This window comes from Pongo abelii, chromosome Y, assembly GCF_028885655.2.
Source record: "Pongo abelii isolate AG06213 chromosome Y, NHGRI_mPonAbe1-v2.0_pri, whole genome shotgun sequence".
NCBI classification, from domain to species: Eukaryota; Metazoa; Chordata; class Mammalia; order Primates; family Hominidae; genus Pongo; species Pongo abelii.
In genome coordinates, this window is record NC_072009.2 from 40,911,301 (window position 1) to 40,933,895 (window position 22,595).

At 37.0% G+C, this 22,595-nt stretch overlaps 1 pseudogene; it reads right to left on the reverse strand.

Annotated features, from left to right (window-relative positions):
* Window positions 1-2,824: 2,824 nt before the first annotated feature.
* Window positions 2,825-22,595, reverse strand: part of LOC129053247 (heat shock transcription factor, Y-linked-like) — a 29,942-nt pseudogene continuing 10,171 nt past the window's right edge.

Below are 22,595 nucleotides of genomic sequence, written 5' to 3' on the forward strand. Positions count from 1 at the left end.
CTACTGAATCAAATAAAAAGTTTTACTGCGTGAGGTGAATCCACACATCACAAAGCTGTTTCACAGATAGCTTCTTTCTAAATTGTATTGCGAGATATTAGACATTTCACTATAGGTCTCAGTGAGGTGTGAAATATCCCTTGGTTGATTCCTGAAAAAATTGTTTCTAACCTGCTGAATCAAAGATAGGTTTAATTTTATCAGCTGAATTCACACCTCAGAAAGTGGATTCACAGACATCTTTCCCATTTTTATGGCTTGATATTCTGTGTTTTACTATAGGCCTCAGTGGTTTGAGAAAAGTTCCTTTGCAGATTCTACAAAAATAGTTGTTTACAACCTGCCTAATCAAAAGAAAGGTTTCACTCTGTGAGCTGAATCCACCCATCACAAAGCAGTTTCCTATATAGATTCTTTTTATTCTTTATCAAAGGATATTCTGTTTTTTACTATAGGCCTCAATGCCCTTTAAAGTGTTCTGATGCACAATCTACAAAAAGAATGTTTCCAAACTGCTGAATCAAAAGTAAGGTTTAGCTCTGTATGCTGAATGCACACATCACAAAACAGTTTCACAAGCAGTTTCTTTCTAGTTTTTATTTCAAGATATTCAGTTTTTCACTATAGGTCTCTGTGGGCTCAGAAATCTCCCTTTGTAGATTCTACAAAAAGAGAGTTTCCAAACTGTTAAATCCAAAGTAAGGTTTAACTGTGAAGTGCATGCACACATCACAAAATGGGTTCACAAATAGCTCCTTTCTTGTTTTTATTTCGGAATATTCTGTTTTTCACTTAATCCCTCAATGGGTTTTAAATTCTCCCTTTGGAGATTCTGCAAAAAGAGTGTTTTTAAACTGCTGAATCAAAAGAAAGGATTAACTCTGTAAGCTGAATGCAGACATCACAATGCAGCTTCACAGATAGCTTCTTTCTAGCATTTATCATGAGATATGTCCAAACTGATGAATCAAAAGAAAAGTTTCACTCTGTGAGCTGAATCCATACATTACAAAGCAGTTTCACATATAGCTTCTTTCTAGTTTTTATCATGAGATATTTGGTTTTTTACTATATGCCTCCATGCCCTCCAAATTTCCATTTTGCATATTCTACAAAAAGAGCCTTTCCAATATTCACTATATGTTTCAGTGGACTGAAATTTTCCCTGGCTGATTCCACAAAAAGGATGTTTCCAAATTGCTTAATCAAAAGAAAGGTTCAACCCTGAAAGCTGAATCCACACATGAGAAAGCAGTTTCACAGATAGACTCTCATTTTTATTTTAGGACATACATTTTTTCACTATAGGCCTCAGTGCACACACAAATGTTTCTTTGCAGATACTATAAGAGGAATATTTTCAAACTGTTGAATCAAATGTTACATTGAACAATGTGAGCTGAATGTGTATGTCACAAAGCAGTTTCACCAATAGCTTCTTTCTAGATTTTATTTCAGAATATTCAGTTTTTCACTGTAGGCCTCACTGGGGTCTGCAATGTCACTTTGCAGATTCTACAAAAAGAGTGTTTCCAAAATTCTGAATCAAAATAAGGTTGAAATCTTTGACATTAATGTACATATCACAAAGCAGTTTCACAAACAGCTTCTTGCTAGTTTTTCTTTTGTGATCTGTGTTTCACTGTAGGCCTTATGGTACCCCAAAATGTCCCTTTGTAGATTCTAGAAAAAGTGTTTCCAATCTGCTGAATCAAAAGAAAGGTTTCACTCTGTGAACTGAATGCACACTTCACAAAGCAGTTTGGCAGGTAGATTCTTTCTAGGATGTTTTATTTTGGGATGTTTGGTTTTTCACTTTTAGGTCTCAGAGGGCTCAGAAATGTCCCTTTGCATATTCTTCAAAAAGAGTGTTTTGAAACTGCTGAATCAAAAGTAAGATTTAACTCTGTGAAGTGCATGCACACATCACAAAATAGGTTCACAAATAGCTTCTTTCTTGTTTTTATTTCAGGATATTTGGTTTTTCACTACAGGGCTCTGTGGTCTCTAATCTCTTTGCAGACTCCATAAAGAAACCATTTAAAAACATCTGATTCAAAAGTAAGATTCAACTTTGTGAACTGAATGCACACATCAGGAGCAGTTTCACAAATATCTTCTTTCTAGGTTTTATCTAGAGATATTCAGATTTTCACTATATGCCTCAAAGAGCTCCGAAACGCCCTTTGCAGATTCTGCAAAAAGTGTGTTTCCAATCTGCTAAATCAAACAAAACCTTTCACTCTATGAGCTGAATGCATGCATCACAACGCAGTTTCAGAGATACTTTCTTCTAGGTTTTTATCGTGCTATATTCAGTTTTTCATGATAGGCCTCAATGCCCTCCAAAATGTCCCTCTGCAAATACTACGAAAAGAATGTTTCCAACTTGCTGAATCAAAGGACAGGTTTAGCTCTGTGAGCCCAATCACACATCACAAAGTAGTTTGATAGATAGCTTTTTTGTAGTTTTTTGTCTTGGGATATTCAGTTTTTCACTATACGCCTCAGTGCATTCCCAAATGTCCCCTTGCAGATTCTACATAATAAGGGTTTCCAAACTGCTGAATTAAAAGAAAGGTTTAACTCTGTGAGATGAATCCACACATCACAAAGCAGTTTCACAAATAGTTGCTTTCTACTTTTTATCAGAAGATTTTTCATTTTTCACTGTAGGCCTCAATACCCTCATAAATGTACCTTCTCAGATTCTACAAAAAGAGTGTTTCCAAACAGCTGAATTTAAAAAAAGAAAGGTTTAACTCTATGAATTTAATGCACACATCACAAAGAAGTTTCATTGAAAGCTTCTTTCCAGTTTTTATCATGGGATATAGTGTTTTTCAGTACAAGCCTTCTGGTTCTTATAATATCCTTTCGCAGATCCTACAAAAAATGTGTTTTCAAATTGTCGAACCAAATGTAATGCTGTACAACAAGAATTGAAAGCACACAACACAAAGCAGTTTCACAGATAGCTTCTTTCTAGTTTTTATTTCAGGATATTTGGTTTTTCACTATTTGCCTCAGTGGACTCCTAAATACTGCTTCACAGATTCTACCAAAAGAGTGTTTCCAAACTGCTGAATCAGAAGTAAGCTTTAACTCTCTGAGCTGAATGTATGCATCACAAGCAGTTTCACAAATTGCTTCTTACTAGCTATTTTGGGATATTCTGTTTTTCACTATAAGCCTCACTATTCCCCAAAATGTCACTTTATAGTTAGTGTAAACAGAGTTTTTCCAATCTGCTGAATCAAAATAAAGGTTTCACTCTGTGAGCTGAATGCACACATCACAAAGCAATTTCACAGATAGATTCTTTCTAGATTTTTTTTTTTGAGATGGAGTCTCACTCTGTCACCCATGCTGGGGTTTCAGAGGATTGATCTTGGCACACAGCAACCTCTGCCACCCTAGTTCATTGATTCTCTGACCTCAACCTACCAAGTAGCTGAGATTTAGGCTCCTGTCACTGTGCCTGCCTAATTTTTGTTTTTATACAAGCAACAGGGTTTCACCATCTTGGCCAGGCTAGTCCTGAACTCCTGACCTCATGATCCACCCACTCAGGCATCCCAGAATGCTAGGACTACAGGCAAAAGCCACCATGTCCAGCCGATTATTTTTCTAGTTTTAATAGTGGCATATTCATTTTTTCAGTATAGACCTCAATGCCTTTTGAAATATCCCTTCACAGATTCTAGAAAAAGAGTGTTCCCAAACTGTTGAATCAAAAGTTAAATTTAATTCTTTGAGCTGGATGCACACATCACAAAGCAGTTTCACAAAGAACTTCTTAGTAGTTTGTATTTTGAGATATTCTGTTTTTCACTGCAGGCCTTACTGTGCCCCAAAATATCACTTTGTAGATTCTACAAAAAAGAATGTTTCCAATGTGCTGAATCAAAACAAAGTCTTAACTCTGTGAGCTAAATGCACACATCACAAAGCAGTTTCACAGATAGCTTCTTACTAGTTTTTAACCTGGGCTTTTCAGTTTTCCACTGCAGACCTCAATACACTCCAAAATATCTCTTGGTAGAGTCTAAAAAAAAATGTTTCCCAACTGCTGAATGAAAACAATTGTTTTTTTTTTTTTTTCCTTTTTTTTTTAATTATACTTTAAGTTTTAGGGTACATGTGCACAACGTGCAGATTTGTTACATATGTATACATGTGCCATGCTGGTGTGCTGCACCCATTAACTCGTCACTTAACATTAGGTATATCTCCTAATGCTATCCCTCCCCCCTCCCACCACCCCATGACAGGCCCCAGTGTGTGATGTTCCCCTTCCTGTGTCCACGTGTTCTCATTGTTCACTTCCCACCTATGAGTGAGAACATGCAGTGTTTGGTTTTATGTCCTTGTGATAGTTTGCTGAGAATGATGGTTTCCAGCTTCACCCATGTCCCTACAAAGGACATGAACTCATCATTTCTTATGGCTGCATAGTATTCCATGGTGTATATGTGCCACATTTTCTTAATCCAGCCTATGGTTGTTGGACATTTGGGTTGGTTCCAAGTCTTTGTTGCTGTGAGTAGTGCTGCAATAAATATACGTGTGCATGTGCCTTTATAGCAGCATGATTTATTTTCCTTTGGGTATATACCCAGTAATGGGATGGCTGGGTCAAATGGTATTTCTAGTTCTAAATCCTTGAGTAATCGCCCCACTGACTTCCACAATGGTTGAACTAGTTTACAGTCCCACCAACAGTGTAAAAGTGTTCCTATTTCTCCACATCCTCTCCAGCACCTGTTGTTTCCTGACATTTTAATGATCGCCATTCTAACTGGTATGAGATGGTATCTCATTGTGCTTTTGATTTGCATTTCTCTGATGGCCAGTGATGATGAGCATTTTCTCATGTGTCTGTTGGCTGCATAAATGTCTTCTTTTGAGAAGTGTCTGTTCATATCCTTCGCCACTTGTTGATGGGGTTGTTTTTTTCTTGTAAATATTGGGAGATATACCTAATGCTAGATGATGAGTTGGTGGGTGCAGCGCACCAGCATGGCACATGTATACATATGTAACTTACCTGCACATTGCGCACATGTACCATAAAACCTAAAGTATAATAATAATAATAATAATAATAATAATAAAAGAAAAAAAAAGAATGAAAAAAAAAATAAAAATAAAATAAAAACAAATGGAAGAACATTCCATGCTCATGGGTAGGAAGAATCAATATCGTGAAAATGGCCATACTGCCCAAGGTAATTTATAGATTCAATGCCATCCCCATCAAGCTACCAATGACTTTCTTCACAGAATTGGAAAAAACTACTTTAAAGTTCATATGGAACCAAAAAAGAGCTCACATTGCCAAGTCAATCCTAAGCCAAAAGAACAAAGCTGGAGGCATCACGCTACCTGACTTCAAACTATGCTATAAGGCTACAGTAACCAAAACAGCATGGCACTGGTACCAAAACAGAGATATAGATCAATGGAACAGAACAGATCCCTCAGAAATAATGCCACATATATACAACTATCTGATCTTTGACAAACCTGACAAAAACAAGAAATGGGGAAAGGATTCCCTATTTAATAAATGGTGCTGGGAAAACTGGCTAGCCATATGTAGAAAGCTGAAACTGGATCCCTTCCTTACACCTTATACAAAAATCAATTCAAGATGGATTAAAGACTTAAACGTTAGACCTAAAACCATAAAAACCCTAGAAGAAAATCTAGGCATTACCATTCAGGACATAGGCATGGGCAAGGACTTCATGTCTAAAACACCAAAAGCAATGGCAACAAAAGCCAAAATTGACAAATGGGATCTCATTAAACTAAAGAGCTTCTGCACAGCAAAAGAAACTACCATCAGAGTGAACAGGCAACCTACAGAATGGGAGAAAATGTTTGCAATCTACCCATCTGACAAAGGGCTAATATCCAGAATCTACAAAGAACTCAAACAAATTTACAAGAAAACAATTGTTTAGCTCTGTGAGCTGAATGCACATATCACAAATCAGATTCAGAAATAACTTCTTTATACTTTTTATTGTGGGATAATCAGTTTTTCACTATAGGCTTTACTGCATTCTGAAATGTCTCCCACAGATTCTACAAAAAGAGTGTTTCCAAACTGCTGAGTGAAAACAAAAGTTTAAATCTGTAAACTGAATCCAAACCTCACAAAGCAGTTTTACAGAGAGTTTCTTTCAATTGTTTATCAAGGAATATTCAATGTTTCACTATAGGCTTCAATGCCCTCCCAAATATCCCTTTGCTAAATCCACAAAAGGAGTGTTTCCAAACTGCTGAATCAACAGTAAGGTTTAACTCTGTAAGCTAAATGCACACACCAGAAATAAGTTCTATGATAACTTCTTTCTACTTTTTTTTCAGGGATATTCGTTTTTTCACTATAGGCCTTAATGCACTTTGAAATGTACCTTTGCAGATTCTACAGAAAGAGTGTTTCCAAATAGCTGAATCAAAAGAAAGGTTTAACTCTGAGCTGAATGCATACATCAAAAAGCAGTTTCACAGAAAACTTCTTTTTAGTTTTCTATCTAGGGATATTTGGTTTTTCAATATGGGTCTTTCTGCTCTCTGAAATATCACTCAGATCCCACAAAAACAGTGTTTCCAACCTGCTGAATCAAAAGATAGATTTAACTCTGTGAGTTGAATGCACACATCACAAAACGATTACACAGATTTCTTCTTTCTAGCTTTTATCATGGAATAATTGGCTTTTCACTGTAGGCATTACTGTGCACTGAAATGTCCCTTCACTGATTCTACAAAAAGAGTGTTTCAAAACTGCTGAATCAGAAAAAACAGTTTAATTTTGTGAGCTGAATCCACACTTCATAATTCAGTTTTGCAGACAGCTACTTTCTAGATTTTATCACTAGATATTCATTTTTTTCCTATTGGCATGGTGGGCTCTGAAATGTCTCTTCTAGATCCTTCAAAAAGAGTGTTTCCCAACTGTGGAATAAAAAGAAAGGTTTAATTCTGTGAGCTGAATGTAGACACCACAAAGCAGTTTCCCAGTTAGCTTCTTTCTGTTTTTATTTTGGGATATTCAGTTTTTGACTATAGGCCTAATGGCCTCTGAAATGTGCCTTCACAGATTCTAGAAAAAGAGTACTTCCAAGTGTTCAGTCAAAAGAAAGGCTTACACCTGTGATCTGAATGCAGACATCACAAAGCAGTTTCACAGATAGATTCTTCCTAATTTTTATCATGGGATATTGGGTTTTTCATTATATGCCTTAATGTGCTCTGAAACGTCCCTTAGCAGATTCTACAAATAGAGTGTTTCCAGGCTGGTGAATTAAAAGACAGGTTTAACTCTGGAAGCAGAATCCACACATTTCAAGGAAGTTTCACAGATAGTTTCTTGTTAGTTTTTATCACAGGCTATTTCCTTTTTCACTATAGGACTCTGTGTCCTATGAAATATGCCTTTGTAGATTGTACAAGAGATGAATCCACACACCATGAAGCAGTTTCACAGATAGCTTCCTTCTAGAATTTATCATGGGACATTCGGTTTTTCACTATAAGCCTGATTGCCCTCCAAAATGTCCCTTCACAGATTCTATAAAAAGAGTGTTTCCAAATGGCTGCATCAAAAGTAAGTTTTAATTCTGTGAGCTGAATGCGCATATCACAAAGCAGTTTCACAGAGAGCTTCTTTCTAGTTTTTATCTAGGGATATTCGATTTTTCACTATAGGACTTACTGCACTCCAAAATGCCCTTTTGCAGATTTTACAAAAGAGTGTTTCCAAACTGCTGAATGAAAGGAACAATTTAACTTTGTAAGCTGAATCCACACATCACAAAGCAGTTTCTCAGCTAGCTTCTTTCAATATTTTATCACAAGATATTTGATTTTTCACTATAGGCTTAGTGGCCTCAGAAATGCCCCTCACAGATTCTACAAAAAGAGTATTTCCAAAATTCTGAATCAAAGGAAAGTTTTAACACTGACCTGAATGCACACAACAAAAAGTATTTTAACAGATTGCTTCTTTCTTGTTTTTATCACAGTATATTCAGTTTTACACTATAGGCCTTAGTGTGCTCAGAAAAGTCCCTTAGCTGATTCTACAAAAATCATACATAGCATCTTTTTAATTTTTCAAACGTAGCATCTTTTTAATTTTTATCTCAAGTTATTTGGTTTTGCACTATCAGCTATACTATGCTTTGAAATATCCATTTGTGTATTCTACAAAGAGTGTTTCTAAACTTTTGAATCAAAAGACAGGTTTAATTCTGGGAGCAGAATCCACACATCACAAAGCAGTTTCACAGATAGCTTGTTTCCAGGTTTTAATGGCAAGATATTCGGTTTTTCAATATAGGCCTTTGTGCACTCTGAAATGTCCCTTAGGCGATGCTACAAAAGGGGTTTTTCCAAACTCCTCTGTCAAAACAAAAATACAACTCTGTGATCTGATTCCACACATCACAAAGCAGTTTCACAGATAGCTTCTTTGTAGTTTTTTTGTGAGATATTATGTTTTTTCACTATATACCTCACCGTGCTCTGTAATATTTTCTTGCATATTCCACAAAAATAGTGTTTCCAATCTGCTAAACCAGAAGAAAGATTTAACTCTGTAAGCTGAGTCCTTTCATAACTAAGCAGTTTCACACAGTGCTTCTTTCTAGTTTCTAATCAAAAGATACTCAGTTTTTCACTACAAACCTCAATGTGCTCTAAAACATCTCTTCCACAAAAAAAAGTATCTCCAAAGGAAGGTGCAGTGGCTCATGCATGTAACTCCAGCTCTTTGGGAGGCTGAGGCAGGCAGATCACCTGAAGGCAGGAGTTCAAAACCAGCCTGACCAACATGGAGAAATGCCATCTCTACTAAAATTACAAAATTAGCCAGGCATGGTGGCATATGCTTGTAATCCCAGCTACTAGGGAGGCTGAGGCAGGAGAATCACTTGAGTCTGGGAGACAGAAGTTGCAGTGAGCCGAGATCACACCATGGCAGTCCAGCCTGGGTGACAGAGTGAAACTCCATCTAAAAAAAAAAAATGTGTTTCCAATCTGCTAAATCAAAATATTTACCTTTGTGAGGTAAATGCAGATGCCACATAGTAGTTTCACATAAATTCTTTCTGGTTTTTATCTAGGGATATTCAGTATTTTACCACAGGCCTTATTGCCCTCTGAAATGTCCTTTCACAATTTCTACAAATACAGTGTTTTCAACCTGCTGAATCAAAAGAAAAGTTTAACTCATCCAAATACACATATCATAAAGCAGTTTCACAGATAACGACTTTCTAGTTTTTATCACAGGATATTTGGATTTTCACTATAGACTTATTAGGCTCCAAAATGTCGCTTGTAGATTCTCCAAAAAAAAAAAAAAAAAAAATCCAATTCCAAACTACTGAATCAAAAGAAAACTTCAACTTTCTGACGTAAATGCAGACATTACAAAGAAGTTTCACAGAGAGCTTCTTTCTAGTTTTCAACACGAGATGATGGTTTTTTCACAATATGCCTCAATAAACTCTGAAATGTCTCTGCAGCTTCTACAAAAAGTGTGTTTCAAAACTGGTGAGTCAAAAGAAGGGGTTGGCTGTATAAGGTGAATGCAGACATCACAAAGCAGTTTCTCAGAAAACTTGTTTTTTTTTTTCAGTTTTTACAAGCAATATTCAGTTTTTCACAAAAGACCTTAATGTGTTCTGAAATGTCTCTTCTCAGATTCTCCAAAGAAGTGTTTCAAGCCTGCTGAATCAAAATAAAAATTTAACACTGTGAGCTGAATCCAACATCACAAAGCAGTTTCACAGATACTTTCTTTCTAGATATTAATGTAAGATGTTTGGTTTTCCACTATAGGCCAAGTTGTCTCTGAAATATCCCTTTGCAGATTTTAGAAAAAGAGTGTTCCCAAACTGCTGAATCAAAAGAAAGGTTTAATTTTGTGAGTTGAATGCAGATATCACAAAGCAGTTTCACAGATAATATCTTTTTAGATTCTGTCTTGGGATATTCTGCTGTTCACGATACATCTTACTGTACTCTGAAATATCTTTTAGCGTATTTCACAAAAGGGGTGCTTCCAATATCTGAATCAAAAGAAAGATTTAACTCTGTGAGCTGAATTGAGATATTCCAAAAGAAGTTTCACAGATGGTTTCTTTAAGATTTTATGATGAAATACTCTGTTTTACACTATCAGCCTGGTTGTCTCTGAAATATCCCTTTGCAGATTTTTCAAAAAGTGTGTTTCCAAACTGCTGAATCAACAGAAAGGTTTAACTCTGTCAGCTGAATGACATCACAAAGCAGTTGCACATATAGCTTCTTTTTGTTTTTATTGCAAGATCTTCTGTTTTTTACTATTGGCCTTCCTGTGCTCTGAAGTGTCCCTTCACATATTCTAGAAAAAGAGTGTTTCCACTGAACTGAATCAAATGAAAGGTTTAACATTGTGAGCTGAATACACACATCACAAAGCATTTTCACAGACAGCTTTTTACTAGTTTTCATTGTGGGCTACTAGGTTTTTTACTGTAGGCCTCAATGTCCACCAAAATGTCCCTTTGCAGCTTCTAAAAAAAGTGTTTCCAAACTGCTGAATGAAAAGAAAGGTTTACTTCTGAGAGCTGAATCCAGACATCATGAAGCAGTTTCACAGGTAACTTCTTTTAGTTTTTATCGTGGGATGTTCAATTTTTTACTACAGGCCTCAATACCTTCCAAATTATACAAAATCAAAACCAAAAGAAAAATTTCACTGTGTGAGCTGAAAGCACACATCAGAAAGCAATTTCACAGATAACTTTTTCCAGTTTTTGTCTAGAGATACTTGTTTTTTCATTGTAGGCCTTATTATGCTCCAAAATTTCCCTTCTCTGGTTCTACAAAAAGAGTGTTTAAAACTGCTAAATCAAAGGAGTGGTTTAACATTGTGTGATGAATCCACATTTCACAAAGCAGGTTAACAGATAGATTATTTCTGGATTTTATCATGGGATATTCTGTATTTCACTATAGGCCTACTGTATTCCAAAATGTCCCTTTACAGATTCTACAAAAAAAGTGTTTCCAAACACTGAATCAAATGAAAATTTTAACACTGTGAGCTGAATGGAGACTTCACAAAGCAGTTTCACAGATAGCTTCTTTCTAGTTTTTAAATAGGCTATTCAGTTTTTTTCTTACTGCACTCTGAAATGTCCCTTAGTGGATGCTACAAAAATAGTGTTTTGAAACCACCAAATCAAAGGTAATTTTAACTTTGAGAACTGAATCCACACATCACAAAGCAGTTTTGTAGATGGCTGCTTTTTAGTTTCTATCGTGGGACTTTCTGTTTTTCACTACAGGTTTTACTTTTCTCTGAAATATCTCTTTGTTTATTCTACAAGAAGAGAGTTACCAACCTACTGAATCAAAAGAGAGGCTAAACTCTATGAGCTGAATTGACACATGACAAAGAAGTTTCACAGATAGCTTCTTACTAATTTTTATCATGGGCTATTCACTTTTTCACTATAGGCCTCAATGTCCTCAGAAATATCCATTCACAGATTCTGCAAAAAGAGTTTTTCCAAACTGCTGAATGAAAAGAAAGGTTTAACTTTGTGAGCTGAGTGCACACATCACAAAGCAGACTGACAACTATTCTTCCTTCTAATTTTTATTGTGGGATAATTTGTTTTTCACTACAGTCTTTACTGTGCTCAGAAATGTCTCTACATATCCTACAAAAATGGTGTTTCCAAACTGCTGAATCAAAAGACCAGTTTAATTCTGTGAACTGAATGCACACTTCACAAAGCAGTTTCAAAGATTGCTTCTTTCTGGTTTTTAATCATGGAATATTCACTTTATCTTTATGGGGCTCACTGTGCTCCAAAATTTCTCTTTGCAGATTCTACAAAAAGAGTGTTTTCTAACTGATGAATCAAAATAAGGTTTAAATCTGTGAGCTGAATGCACAGGAAGCAGTTTCACAGACAATCTCCTTCTAGTTTTTATCTAGGAATATTCTGTTTCTCACTGTAGGCCAGATGGTACCCTGAAATGTCCCTTCACAGATTCTACAAAAAAAAGTGTTTCCAAATTGCAGAGCCAAAAAAAACAGTTTAACTTTTTGAACTGAATCCTCAAATAGCAAAATAGTTTCTCATGTAGCTTCTTTCTAGATTTCATCATGAGATGTTCACTTTTTCACTGTAGGCCTAGTGGTCTCAAAATGTGCCTTCACAGATCCTACACAAAGAGCTTTTGCAAACTGCTGAATAAAAAGAATGGTTTAACCTTGTGAGCTGAATGGAGACTTGGCAAACATTTTCACAGACAGTTTCTTTCTAGATTTTATCATGGGATTTTTGATTTTTCACTATAGGCCTTATTGTGCTCTGAAATATTCCTTCACAGATTCTGCAAAAAGACTTTCCAAACCACTGAATTAAAAAACGGTTTAACTTTGTGAGCTGAATCCACACATCACAGTTTTAGTTTTTATTGTGGGATATTCGGTTTTTCACTATGGGCCTTACTATGCTCTGAAATGTCCCTTTGCAGATTCTACAAAAGCACTTTTTCCAAACTTCTGAATCAGAACAAAGTTTAAATTCTGTTAGCTGTATCCACACATCACTAGGCAGTTTCACAGATACCTTCTTTCTAGATATTATTGTGGGATATTCTGCTTTTCTCTATAAGCAAAATGGGATTTGAAATGCTCTTTTGCAGATTCTCCAAACAAAAGTGTTTCCAAGCAGGTGAATGAAAATAAACGTTTAAGTGTATGAGCTGAGTCCACACGTAACAAAGCAGCTTCACAGATAGATTCTTTCTAGTTTTTTAGTGGGATATACAATTTTCAATTTAGGACTTACTGCACTCTGAAATGTCCCTTCACAGATTTTACATAAACAGTGTTTCTATCCTGCTGAAAAAAAGGAAAATTTTAACTCTAGGAGCCTAAGCCACACAGCATAAAGCCATTTCATGGATAGCTTCCTTCTGGTTTTTATCACAGGGCATTCAGATTTCCACTATAGGCCTCAATGTCCCTTCATAGATTCTACAAAAAGAGTTTCCAAACTGTTGATTCAAAAGTATGGTTTAACTCTTTGAGCTGAATTCACACATCATAGAGCAGTTTTCACAGATAACTTTCTAGTTTTTATCATGGCATATTCAGTTTTGTTAATATTGGCCTTACTCCACTCCAAAATGTACCTTCACAGAATCTATAAAGACAGTGTTTCCAAACTGCTGAATCAAAAGAGAAAAATTTAACCCTGTGAGCTGAATCCACACAAAACAAAGCAGTTTCACAGATAGATTCTTTCTAGTTTTTAATATAGGATGTTAGGTTTTTCACTGTAGGTCTTAGTGTGTTCCAAATTGTTCATTAGCAAATTCTACAAAAAGAGTATTTCCAAACTGCTGAATCCAAAGAAAGGTTTAACTCTGTGAGCTGAATCTGTATATCACAAAGCAGTTTCACAGATAGCTTCTTTCTAAATTTCATCATGGATGCTTCTGTTTTCGCTATATGCCTGGTAGGCTCTGAAATGTCCCTTCAGAGATTCTACAAAAAAGAGTTTCCAAACTACAGAATGAAAAAGAAAAGTTAAATCTGTGAGCTGAATGCAGACCTAAGAATAATGTTTCAGATATAGTTTCTTTTTAGTTATTCTCATGGAATATTGATTTTTCACTATAGGCCTTACTGTGCTCCAAAATCTTCCTTAGCAGATTGTACAAAAAGTGTGTCTCCAACATGCTGGAAGGAAAGAGATGTTTAATTCTGTGAGCTGAATCTACACATCATCAATCAGTTTCACAAATAACTTCTTTCTAATTTTTACAAAGGGCTATGTGATTTTCCACTATAGACCTTACTGTCCTCTGAACTGTCCCTTCACAGATTCTACAAAAGAGTGTTTCCAAACTACCAAATGAAAAGAATGGTTTAACTTGTGAGCTGAATCCACATATCACAAGACAGTTTCTCATACAGCTTCTTTCAAGATTTTATCATGGGATATTCAACTTTTCTCTATAGGTCTCACTATTCTCCAAAATGTTCCTCAGCAGATTGTACAAAAAGGGTGTTTCCAACATGCTGAATCAAAAGAAAAGTTTAACTCTGTGAGGTGAATCAACACATCACAGAGCAGTTTCAGAGTTTCTCTTTAGTTTTTATCATGAAATATTCAGTTTTTTACGTATGCATTACTGTGATCTGAAATGTCCCTTCACATATTCTACAAAAAGTGTTTCACACCTGCTGAATCAAAATAAAAATGTAAGTCTGTGAGCTGAAAGCATTAATTGCAAAGAAATTTCACAGATAGATTATTTTGAAATTTTATCATGAGATATTCTGTTTTTCTCTATAGGCATAATGGGCTCCAGGACGTCCCTTTGCAGATTCTACAAAAAGAGGGTCTCCAACCTGCTGAATTAAAACAATGGTTTAACTCTGTGAATTGTATCCACATATGACAAAGCAGTTCCACAGATAGCTTCTTTACACATTTTATCACAAGATATTCAGTTTTTCACTGTAGGTCTCAAGGTCCTTCTAAGTGTCCCTTTACAGAATCTACAATATGAGTTTTTCCAAACTGCTGAATCAAAAAAAAAGTTTAACTCTGTGAGCTGAATGGAGACAAAGCACTTTCACAGAAAACATGTTTCTTTGCTTCTAGGTATATTTGGTTTTTCACTATTGGCCTTACTGCACTCCAAAATGACTCTTTGTATATTCTAAATGACCCTTTGTAGATTCTAAAATAGGAGTTTCTGATCTGTGGAATCAAAACACAGGTTTACTCTGTGCTGAAATCAAACGTCACAAAGCAGTTTCACAGAAAGCTTCTTACAAATTTTTATTGCGGGATATTTGGTTTTTCATCATAGGCCTTAATGCGCTCCAAAATGTCCCTTCACAGATTCTACAAAAGAAGCATTTCCAAACTGCTGAATTAAAAGAATGGTATAACCCTGTGAACTGAATCCACACACCACAAAGCTGTTTCACAGATAACTTCTTTCTCGTTTTTATCTGAGGATACACTGTTTTGTACCATCAGCCTCAATGGGCTCCTAAATGCCAGTTTGTAGATTCTCCAAAAAGAGTGTTTCCAACATTCTAAATGAATAGAAAGGTTTAAATCTATAAGGTGAATTTTCACATTACAAAGCAGTTTCACCAATGGCTTCTTTCTAATTTTTATCTGGGAATGTTCAGTTTTTCCCCATAGGCCAGAAAGGGCTCAAAAATGTCCCATCGCAGATTCTCCAAAAAAAAGTATCCAACCTGCTGAATCAATAGAAAAGTTTAACTCTGTGAGGTGAATCCACACATCACAAAGCAATTTCACAAATAGTTTCTTTCTAGTTTTTATATGGGGATATTCTGGTTTTCTTCATAGGCCCTAATAGACACCCACATGTGAGATTTTCCAAAAAGTGTTTCCAACCTCCCCAATAAGAAGAAAGTTTTAACTCTATGGGATGAATCCACACATCACATAGCAGTTTCAAAGATAGCTTCTGTCTGGTTTTTGTCTTGGGGTATTCAGTTTTTCCCCATGGGCCACAGTGGGCTTCCAAATTCCCCATTGCACTTTCTTCAAAAACAGTGTTTCCAACCTGCTGAAACAAAAGAAACATTTACGACTGAGAGATAAATTCACACATCACAAAGCAGTTTCACAGAGAGATTCTTTCCAGTTTTTATCTCAGGATATTTGACTTCTCCCCGTAGGCCTGAATGGGATACTAAATGTCCCTTAGCGGATTCCTCAAAATGTGCATTTTCTAACTGCTGAATCAAAAGAAATTTTTATCCCTGTGAGATTAATTCAAACATCACACAGCAGTTTCACAGATAGCTACTTTCTACTTTTTCTGAGGATATTCTGATTTTCCCCTTAGGTCTCAATGGACTGCCAAATGTCCAATTGTAGATTCTCCACAAAGAGCGTTTCCAACCTGCTGAATCCACATAAAGTTTTAAATTTGTGAGTTGAATACACACATCACAAAGTTGTTACACAGGTAGCTTCTTTCTTGTTTTTATCTAGGGATATTCAGTTTTCCCAAAAGGCCTAAGTGGGCTTACAAAAGTCCCTTTGCAGATTCTCCAAGGAGATTGTTTCCAACTTGCTGAACCATGAGCATGAAATGTTCTTCCATTTGTTTGTGTCCTCTTTCATTTTGTTGAGCAGTACTTTGTTGTTCTCCTTGAAGAGGTCATTCACATCCCTTTTAAGTTGGATTCCTAGGTATTTTATCCTCTTTGAAGCAATTGTGAATGGGAGTTCACTCATGATTTGGCTCTCTGTTTGTCTGTTATTGGTGTATAGGTATGCTTGTGATTTTTGCCCATTGATCTTGTATTCTGAGACTTTGCTGAAGTTGTTTATCAGCTTAAGGAGATTTTGGGCTGAGACAATGGAGTTTTCTAAGTGTACAATCATGTGATCTGCAAACAGGGACAATTTGACTTCCTCATTTCCTAATTGAATAACCTTTATTTCTTTCTCCTGCCTGATTACACTGGACAGAACTTCCAACAATATGTTGAATAGGAGTGGTAAGAGGGCATCCCTGTGCCAGTTTTCAAAGTGAATGCTTCCAGGTTTTGCCATTCAATATGATATTAGCTGTGGGTTTGTCATAAGTAGCTCTTATTATTTTGAGATATATCCCATCCATACCTAGTTGATTGATAATTTTTAGCATGTAGGGCTGTTGAAATTTGTCAACGGTCTGTTCTGCATATGAGACAATCATGTGGATTTTGTCTTTGGTTCTGCTTATATGATGGATTACGTTTATTGATTTGCATATGTTGAACCAGGCTTGCATCCCAGGGATGAAGCCAACTGGATTGTGCAGGATAAGCTTTTTGATGTGCTGCTGGATTCGGTTTGCCCGTATTTTATTGAGGATTGTTGCTTCAAAGTTCATCAGGGATATTCGTCCAAAATTTTATTTTTTTGTTGTGTCTGTGCCAGGTTTTAGTATCAGGATGATGCTGGCCTCATAAAATGAGTTCGGGAGGATTCCCTCTTTTTCTGTTGATTGAAATAGTTTCAGAAGGAATGGTGTCAGCTCCTCTTTGTACCTTTGGTAGAATTCAGCTGTGAATCTGGTCTGGACCTGCATTTTCTTTGGTTTGTAGGCTACTAATTATTATCTCCATTTCTGAGCCTGTTAATCATCTATTCAGGGATTCAACATCTCCCTGGATTAGTCTTGTGAAGGTGTATTGCATCTATTCAATTCTTCTCTCTTTTCTCCTTTATTAGTCTTGCTAGTAGTCTATCAATTTTGCTGATCTTTCCAAAAAACCAGATCCTGGATTCATTTATTTTTTGAAGGGTTTTTTTTTTTTTTAATATCTCTATCTCCTTCAGTTCTGCTCTGGTCTTAGTTATTTCTTGCCTTCTGCTAGCTTTTGAATGTATTTGTTCTTGATTCTCTAGCTCTATTAATTGTGATGTTAGCCTGTCAATTTTACATCTTTCCTGCTTTCTCTTGTGGGCATTTGGTGCTATCCGTTTCCCTCTGCACACTGCTTTAAATGTGTCCCAGCGATTCTGGTATGTCTAGTCTTTGTTCTCCTTGGTGTCAAAGAACATCTTTATCTCTGCCTTCATTTCGTTATTTACCCAGTAGCCATTCAGGAGCAGGTTGTTCAATTTCTATGTAGTTGTGCGGTTTTGAGTGCATTTCTTAACCGTGAGTTCTAATTTGATTGCACTTTCATCACAAAGACAGTTTGTTATAATTTCTATTGTTTTAAATTTGCTGAGGAGTGCTTTAATTCCAAATCTGTGGTCAATTTTGGAATAAGTGTGATGTGGTGCTGAGAAGAATGTATATTCTGTTGATTTCTGGTGGAGAGTTCTGTAGATATCTGCTAGGTCCACTTGGTCCACAGCTGAGTTCAAGTCCTGGTTATCCTTGTTAACATTCTGTCTTGTTGCTCTGTCTGATGATGACAGTGGGGTGTTACAGTCTCCCATTATTATTGTGTGTGATTCTAAGTCTCTTTGTAGGTCTGTAAGAACTTGCCTCATGAATCTAGGTGCTTCTGTATTGGGTGCATATATATTTAGGATAGTTAGCTCTTCTTGTTGAATTGATCTCTTTACCATTATGTAATGGCCTTCTTTGTCTCTTTTGATCTTTCATGGTTTAAAGTCTGTTTTATCAGAGACTAGGATTGCAAAACCTGCTTTTCATTTCTTTGTTTGTCTGTTTTCCATTTGGTCTGTAGGTCTTCCTCCATCCCTTTATTTTGAGCCAATGTGTGTCTCTGCATATGAAATGGGTCTCCTGAATACAGCACAGTTGGGTCCTGACACTATCCAATTTGCCAGTCTGTCTTTTAATGGGGGCATTTAGCCCATTTACACTGAAAGTTAATATCATTATGTCTGATTTTGATCCTGTCATTAATATGTTAGCTGGTTATTTTCCTCGTTAGTTGATGCAGTTTCTTCCTAGCAGTTATGGTGTTTGCAGTTTGGCATGCTTTTGCAGTGGCTGGTACCAGTTGTTCCTTTCCATTTTTGGTGCTTCCTTCAGGAGCTCTTGTAGGGCAGGCCTGCTGGTGACAAAATCTTTGAGCATTTTCTTGTCTGTAAGGTATTTTATTTCTCCTTCACTTATGAAGCTTAGTTTGGCTGGATATGAAATTCTGGGTTGAAAATTCTTTTGTTTAAGAATGTTGAATATGGGCTTCCACTCTCTTTGGCTTGTAGAATTTCTGCCAAGAGATCATCTGTTAGTCTGCTGGACTTCCCTTTTTAGGATACCCAAGTTTTCTCTCTGGCTTCCCTTAACATTTTTTCCTTCATTTCAACCTTGGTGAATCTGACAATTATGTGTCTCGGGTTTGATTTTCTTGAGGAATATCTTTGAGGCATTCTCCATATTTCCTGAATTTGAATGTTGGCCTGCACTGCTAGGTTGGAGAAGTTTTCGTGGATAATTTCATGAAGGGTCTTTTCCAGCTTGGTTCCATTCTCCCTGTCACTTTAAGGTACACCAATCAGACGTAGATTTCTTTTTTTTTCATAGTCCCGTATTCCTTGTAGGCTTTGTTTGTTTGTTTTTACTCTATTTTTCTGTAAACTTCTCTTCCTGCACCATTTCATTCATTTTATCTTCTTTTACTGATATCTTTTCTTCCACTTGATTGAATCAGCTACTGAAGCTTGTGCATGCATCACATACTTCTCGTGCCATGGTTTTCAGCTCCATCAGGTCATTTAAGGTCTTCTCTATGCTGTTTATTCTAGTTAGCCAATTGGCTAATCTTTATTCAAGGTTTTTAACTTCTTTGCAATGGGTTCAAACATCCTTCTTTAGCTCGGAGAAATTTGTTATTACCAATTATCTGAAGCCCACTTCTGTCAACTCATCAAAGTCTTTCTCCCTCCAACTTTCTTCTGTTGCTGGGGAGGAGCTTGCATTCCTTTGGAGGAGGAAAGATGGTCTGAGTTTTAGAATTTTCAGCTTTTCTGCTCTAGTTTCTCCCCATCTTTGTGGTTTTATCTACTTTGGTTTTTGATAATGGTGACCTTCAGAAGGGGGTTTGGTATGGATGTTCTTTTTGTTGATGTCGATGCTATTCCTTTCTGTTTTTTAGTTTTCCTTCTAAAATCCAGGGCCCTCAGCTTCAGCTCTGTTGGCCTTTGCTGGAAGTCCACTTCAGGCCCTGTTTTCCTGGGTATCACCAGCGGCAGCTGTAGAAGAGCAAATACTGCACAACAGGAAACATTGCTGCCTGATCCTTCATCTGGAAGCTTTGTCTCAGAGGTGGACCCAGCTGTATGAGACTTCAGTCACTCCCTACTTGAAGGTGTCTCCCAGTTAGGCTACTCAGGGTTCAGGGACCCACTTGAGGAGATAGTCTGTCCATTCTCAGATCTCAAACTCCATGATGGGAGAATGACTACTCTTTTCAGAGCTGTCACACAGGGACTTTTATGTCTGCAGAAGTTTCTGCCTCCTGTTATTCAGCTATACCATGCCCCCAGAGGTGGAGTCTACAGTAGCAGGGAGGCCTCATTGAGCTGCAAAGGGCTCCACACAGTTTGAAGTTCCCAGCTGCTTTGTTTACCTACTTAAGCCTCAGCAATGGTGGACGCCCTTCTCCCAGCCTTGCAATTGCCTTGCAGCTTGATCTTGGACTGCTTCTCTAGCAGTGAGCAAGGCTCTGTGGGTGTTGGACCCCCTGAGCCAGGCACAGAATGTAATCTCCTGGTGTGCCATTTGCTAAGACTGTTGGAAAAGTGCAGTACTAGGATGAGAGTGTCCTGATTTTCCAGGTACCATCTGTCATGTCTTCCCTTGGCTAGGAAAGGGAATTTCCTGACCCCCTATGCTTCTCAGGTGAGGCAATGTCCCTCCCTACTTTGGCTCACACTCCATGGTCTGCAACCACTGTCCAACAAGTCCCAAAGAGATAAACCCAGTTCCTCAGGTGGAGATGCAAATATCACCTGTCTTCTGTGTCACTCTGGGAACTGTAGACTGAACCAGTTCTTATTCGGCCATCTTGGATCAGTCCCTCACTTCTTTCTAGTTTTTAAATGGAGATATTTGGTTTTTCACCATAGGCCTCAATGGGCTCCCAAAGGTTTTATTGCAGATTCTCCTAAAATAATGTTTTCAACCTGCTGAATCAACAGAAAGCTTTAACTCTGTGGAATAAATCTGCAACTCACAAAGCAGTTTCACAAATAGCTTCTTTCTATTTTTTATCTCTTGAAATTTTGGTTTTCTGCATAAAGCTCAAAGGGCTCCCAAATATGACTTCACAGATTCGCCAAAAAGAATGTTTCCAACCTGCTGAATAAAAAGAAAATTTTAATTCTGTGACATGAATCCACATATCACAAAGCAGTTTCACAGATAGCTTCTTTATGGTTTTCACCTGAGGATATTCAGTTTGTCTCCAAGGACTCAATGGGCTCGAAAATTCCCTTTGGAGATTCTTTAAAAAGAGTTTTCCCAACTTACTGAATTAAAAGAAAGGTTTAACTCTTTGAGGTGAATCCAAATATTACAAAAGAGTTTCACAGATAGCTTCTTTCTAGTTTCTATCTGGGGATAGTTTGTTTTTCAGCATATGTTTCAGTGAGCTCCAATATGTGACTTTGCAGATTCCACAAAAACAGTGTTTACAACCTGCTGAATGAAAAGAAAGGTTTAACTCTATTAGATGAATCTACACATCAAAAGTAATTTCACAGAGAGATTCTAATTTTTTCTGAAGATACTTGTTTTTTTCCCAGAGGCCTCAATGGCCTTCCAAATGACTTTATGTGGATTCTCCAAAAATACTGTTTGTAACTTCTGAATCAAAAGACAATTTTAACCCTGTGAGATGAACCCCCATATCACAAAGTAGTTTTTCAGATAGCTACTTTCTAGTTTTTATCTGAAGATATTCAGTTTTTCCTCGTACACCTCAATGCACACTCAAATGTTTCATGACAGATTCACCAAAAAGAGTGTTTCTAACCTGCTGAATCAAAAGAAAGTTTTATCTCTGTGAGATGAATCCACACATCAGCAAACAGTTCCACAGATAGCTTGTTCATAGTTTTTACCTGTGAATATAAGGTTTTTCCCCATAGATTTCAATGGGCTCCAAAATGTTCCTTCATGAATCACTTTCCTTGCATGATAATCCAAAATGGCTTTTGGAGCCGTGTCTTGCAAATGGGTGACAAAATCTGGATAAGGCTCCCTTGGAACCTGTGGAACTGAGTAAAAAGAAGGGTAAGTAGTACCAGGGTTATGAATTTTTTCCCAGGCTCTTAGGTATATAGTTCTTAGCTGATCAACAGGTTCAACACCCATTACCATCAGTTGATTTCCAGTACCTCATGCCTCTCCAAATCCAAGCAACAGATCAGATGTGATATTAATGGGAGGTTGTGCTTGAGCATTTCTGCATGCCTAATTTATTGTTTCATCCATCCACCAAGTTTCAAATTAGAGAAATTGAGAGGGAGACAGGGTGGATCAGGCTAATAACTGATAATAATCCATAGATATTAAATGTTGGTTATAAGCCACAGATTGTAATAAGGAATGAACATAAGGATAATTTGGCCCATATTGTCCAATTGCTTGCCTTAAGTCTTTTAATATTTTAAAATAAAATAGCTCCCACTGTGCTTGAGTATGTTCTCTGACCTTTTCAGCTGGCAAAATAATTAGTAAAAACTGCCAAGCATCCAAATCCCCCATTTCTTGTGTCGGGAGAAGGGTTGCCTGGATTACCCCTGAGTCATAATTAGTATCTGGGCTAGCTCACACAATTCCTTTACCATAATTAACAGGTGTACAAGCCTGGATCATTCCCTACTGTAATTGGCTGTTGGGCAAGCGTGCAGCTTCCTTTCACCATAGTCAATGGTGGGGCATGCAACATTGGGAGTGGCAAGATGCATCTCAGGCTTCCTTTCTAGAAATTCATAAGGCTGAGGAAGGGGTGACCATTCCAGGCCTTCCCCTAAAGGCACAGTAGGTGGTAATATTTCTGCAGTAGGTGGAACTGTTCC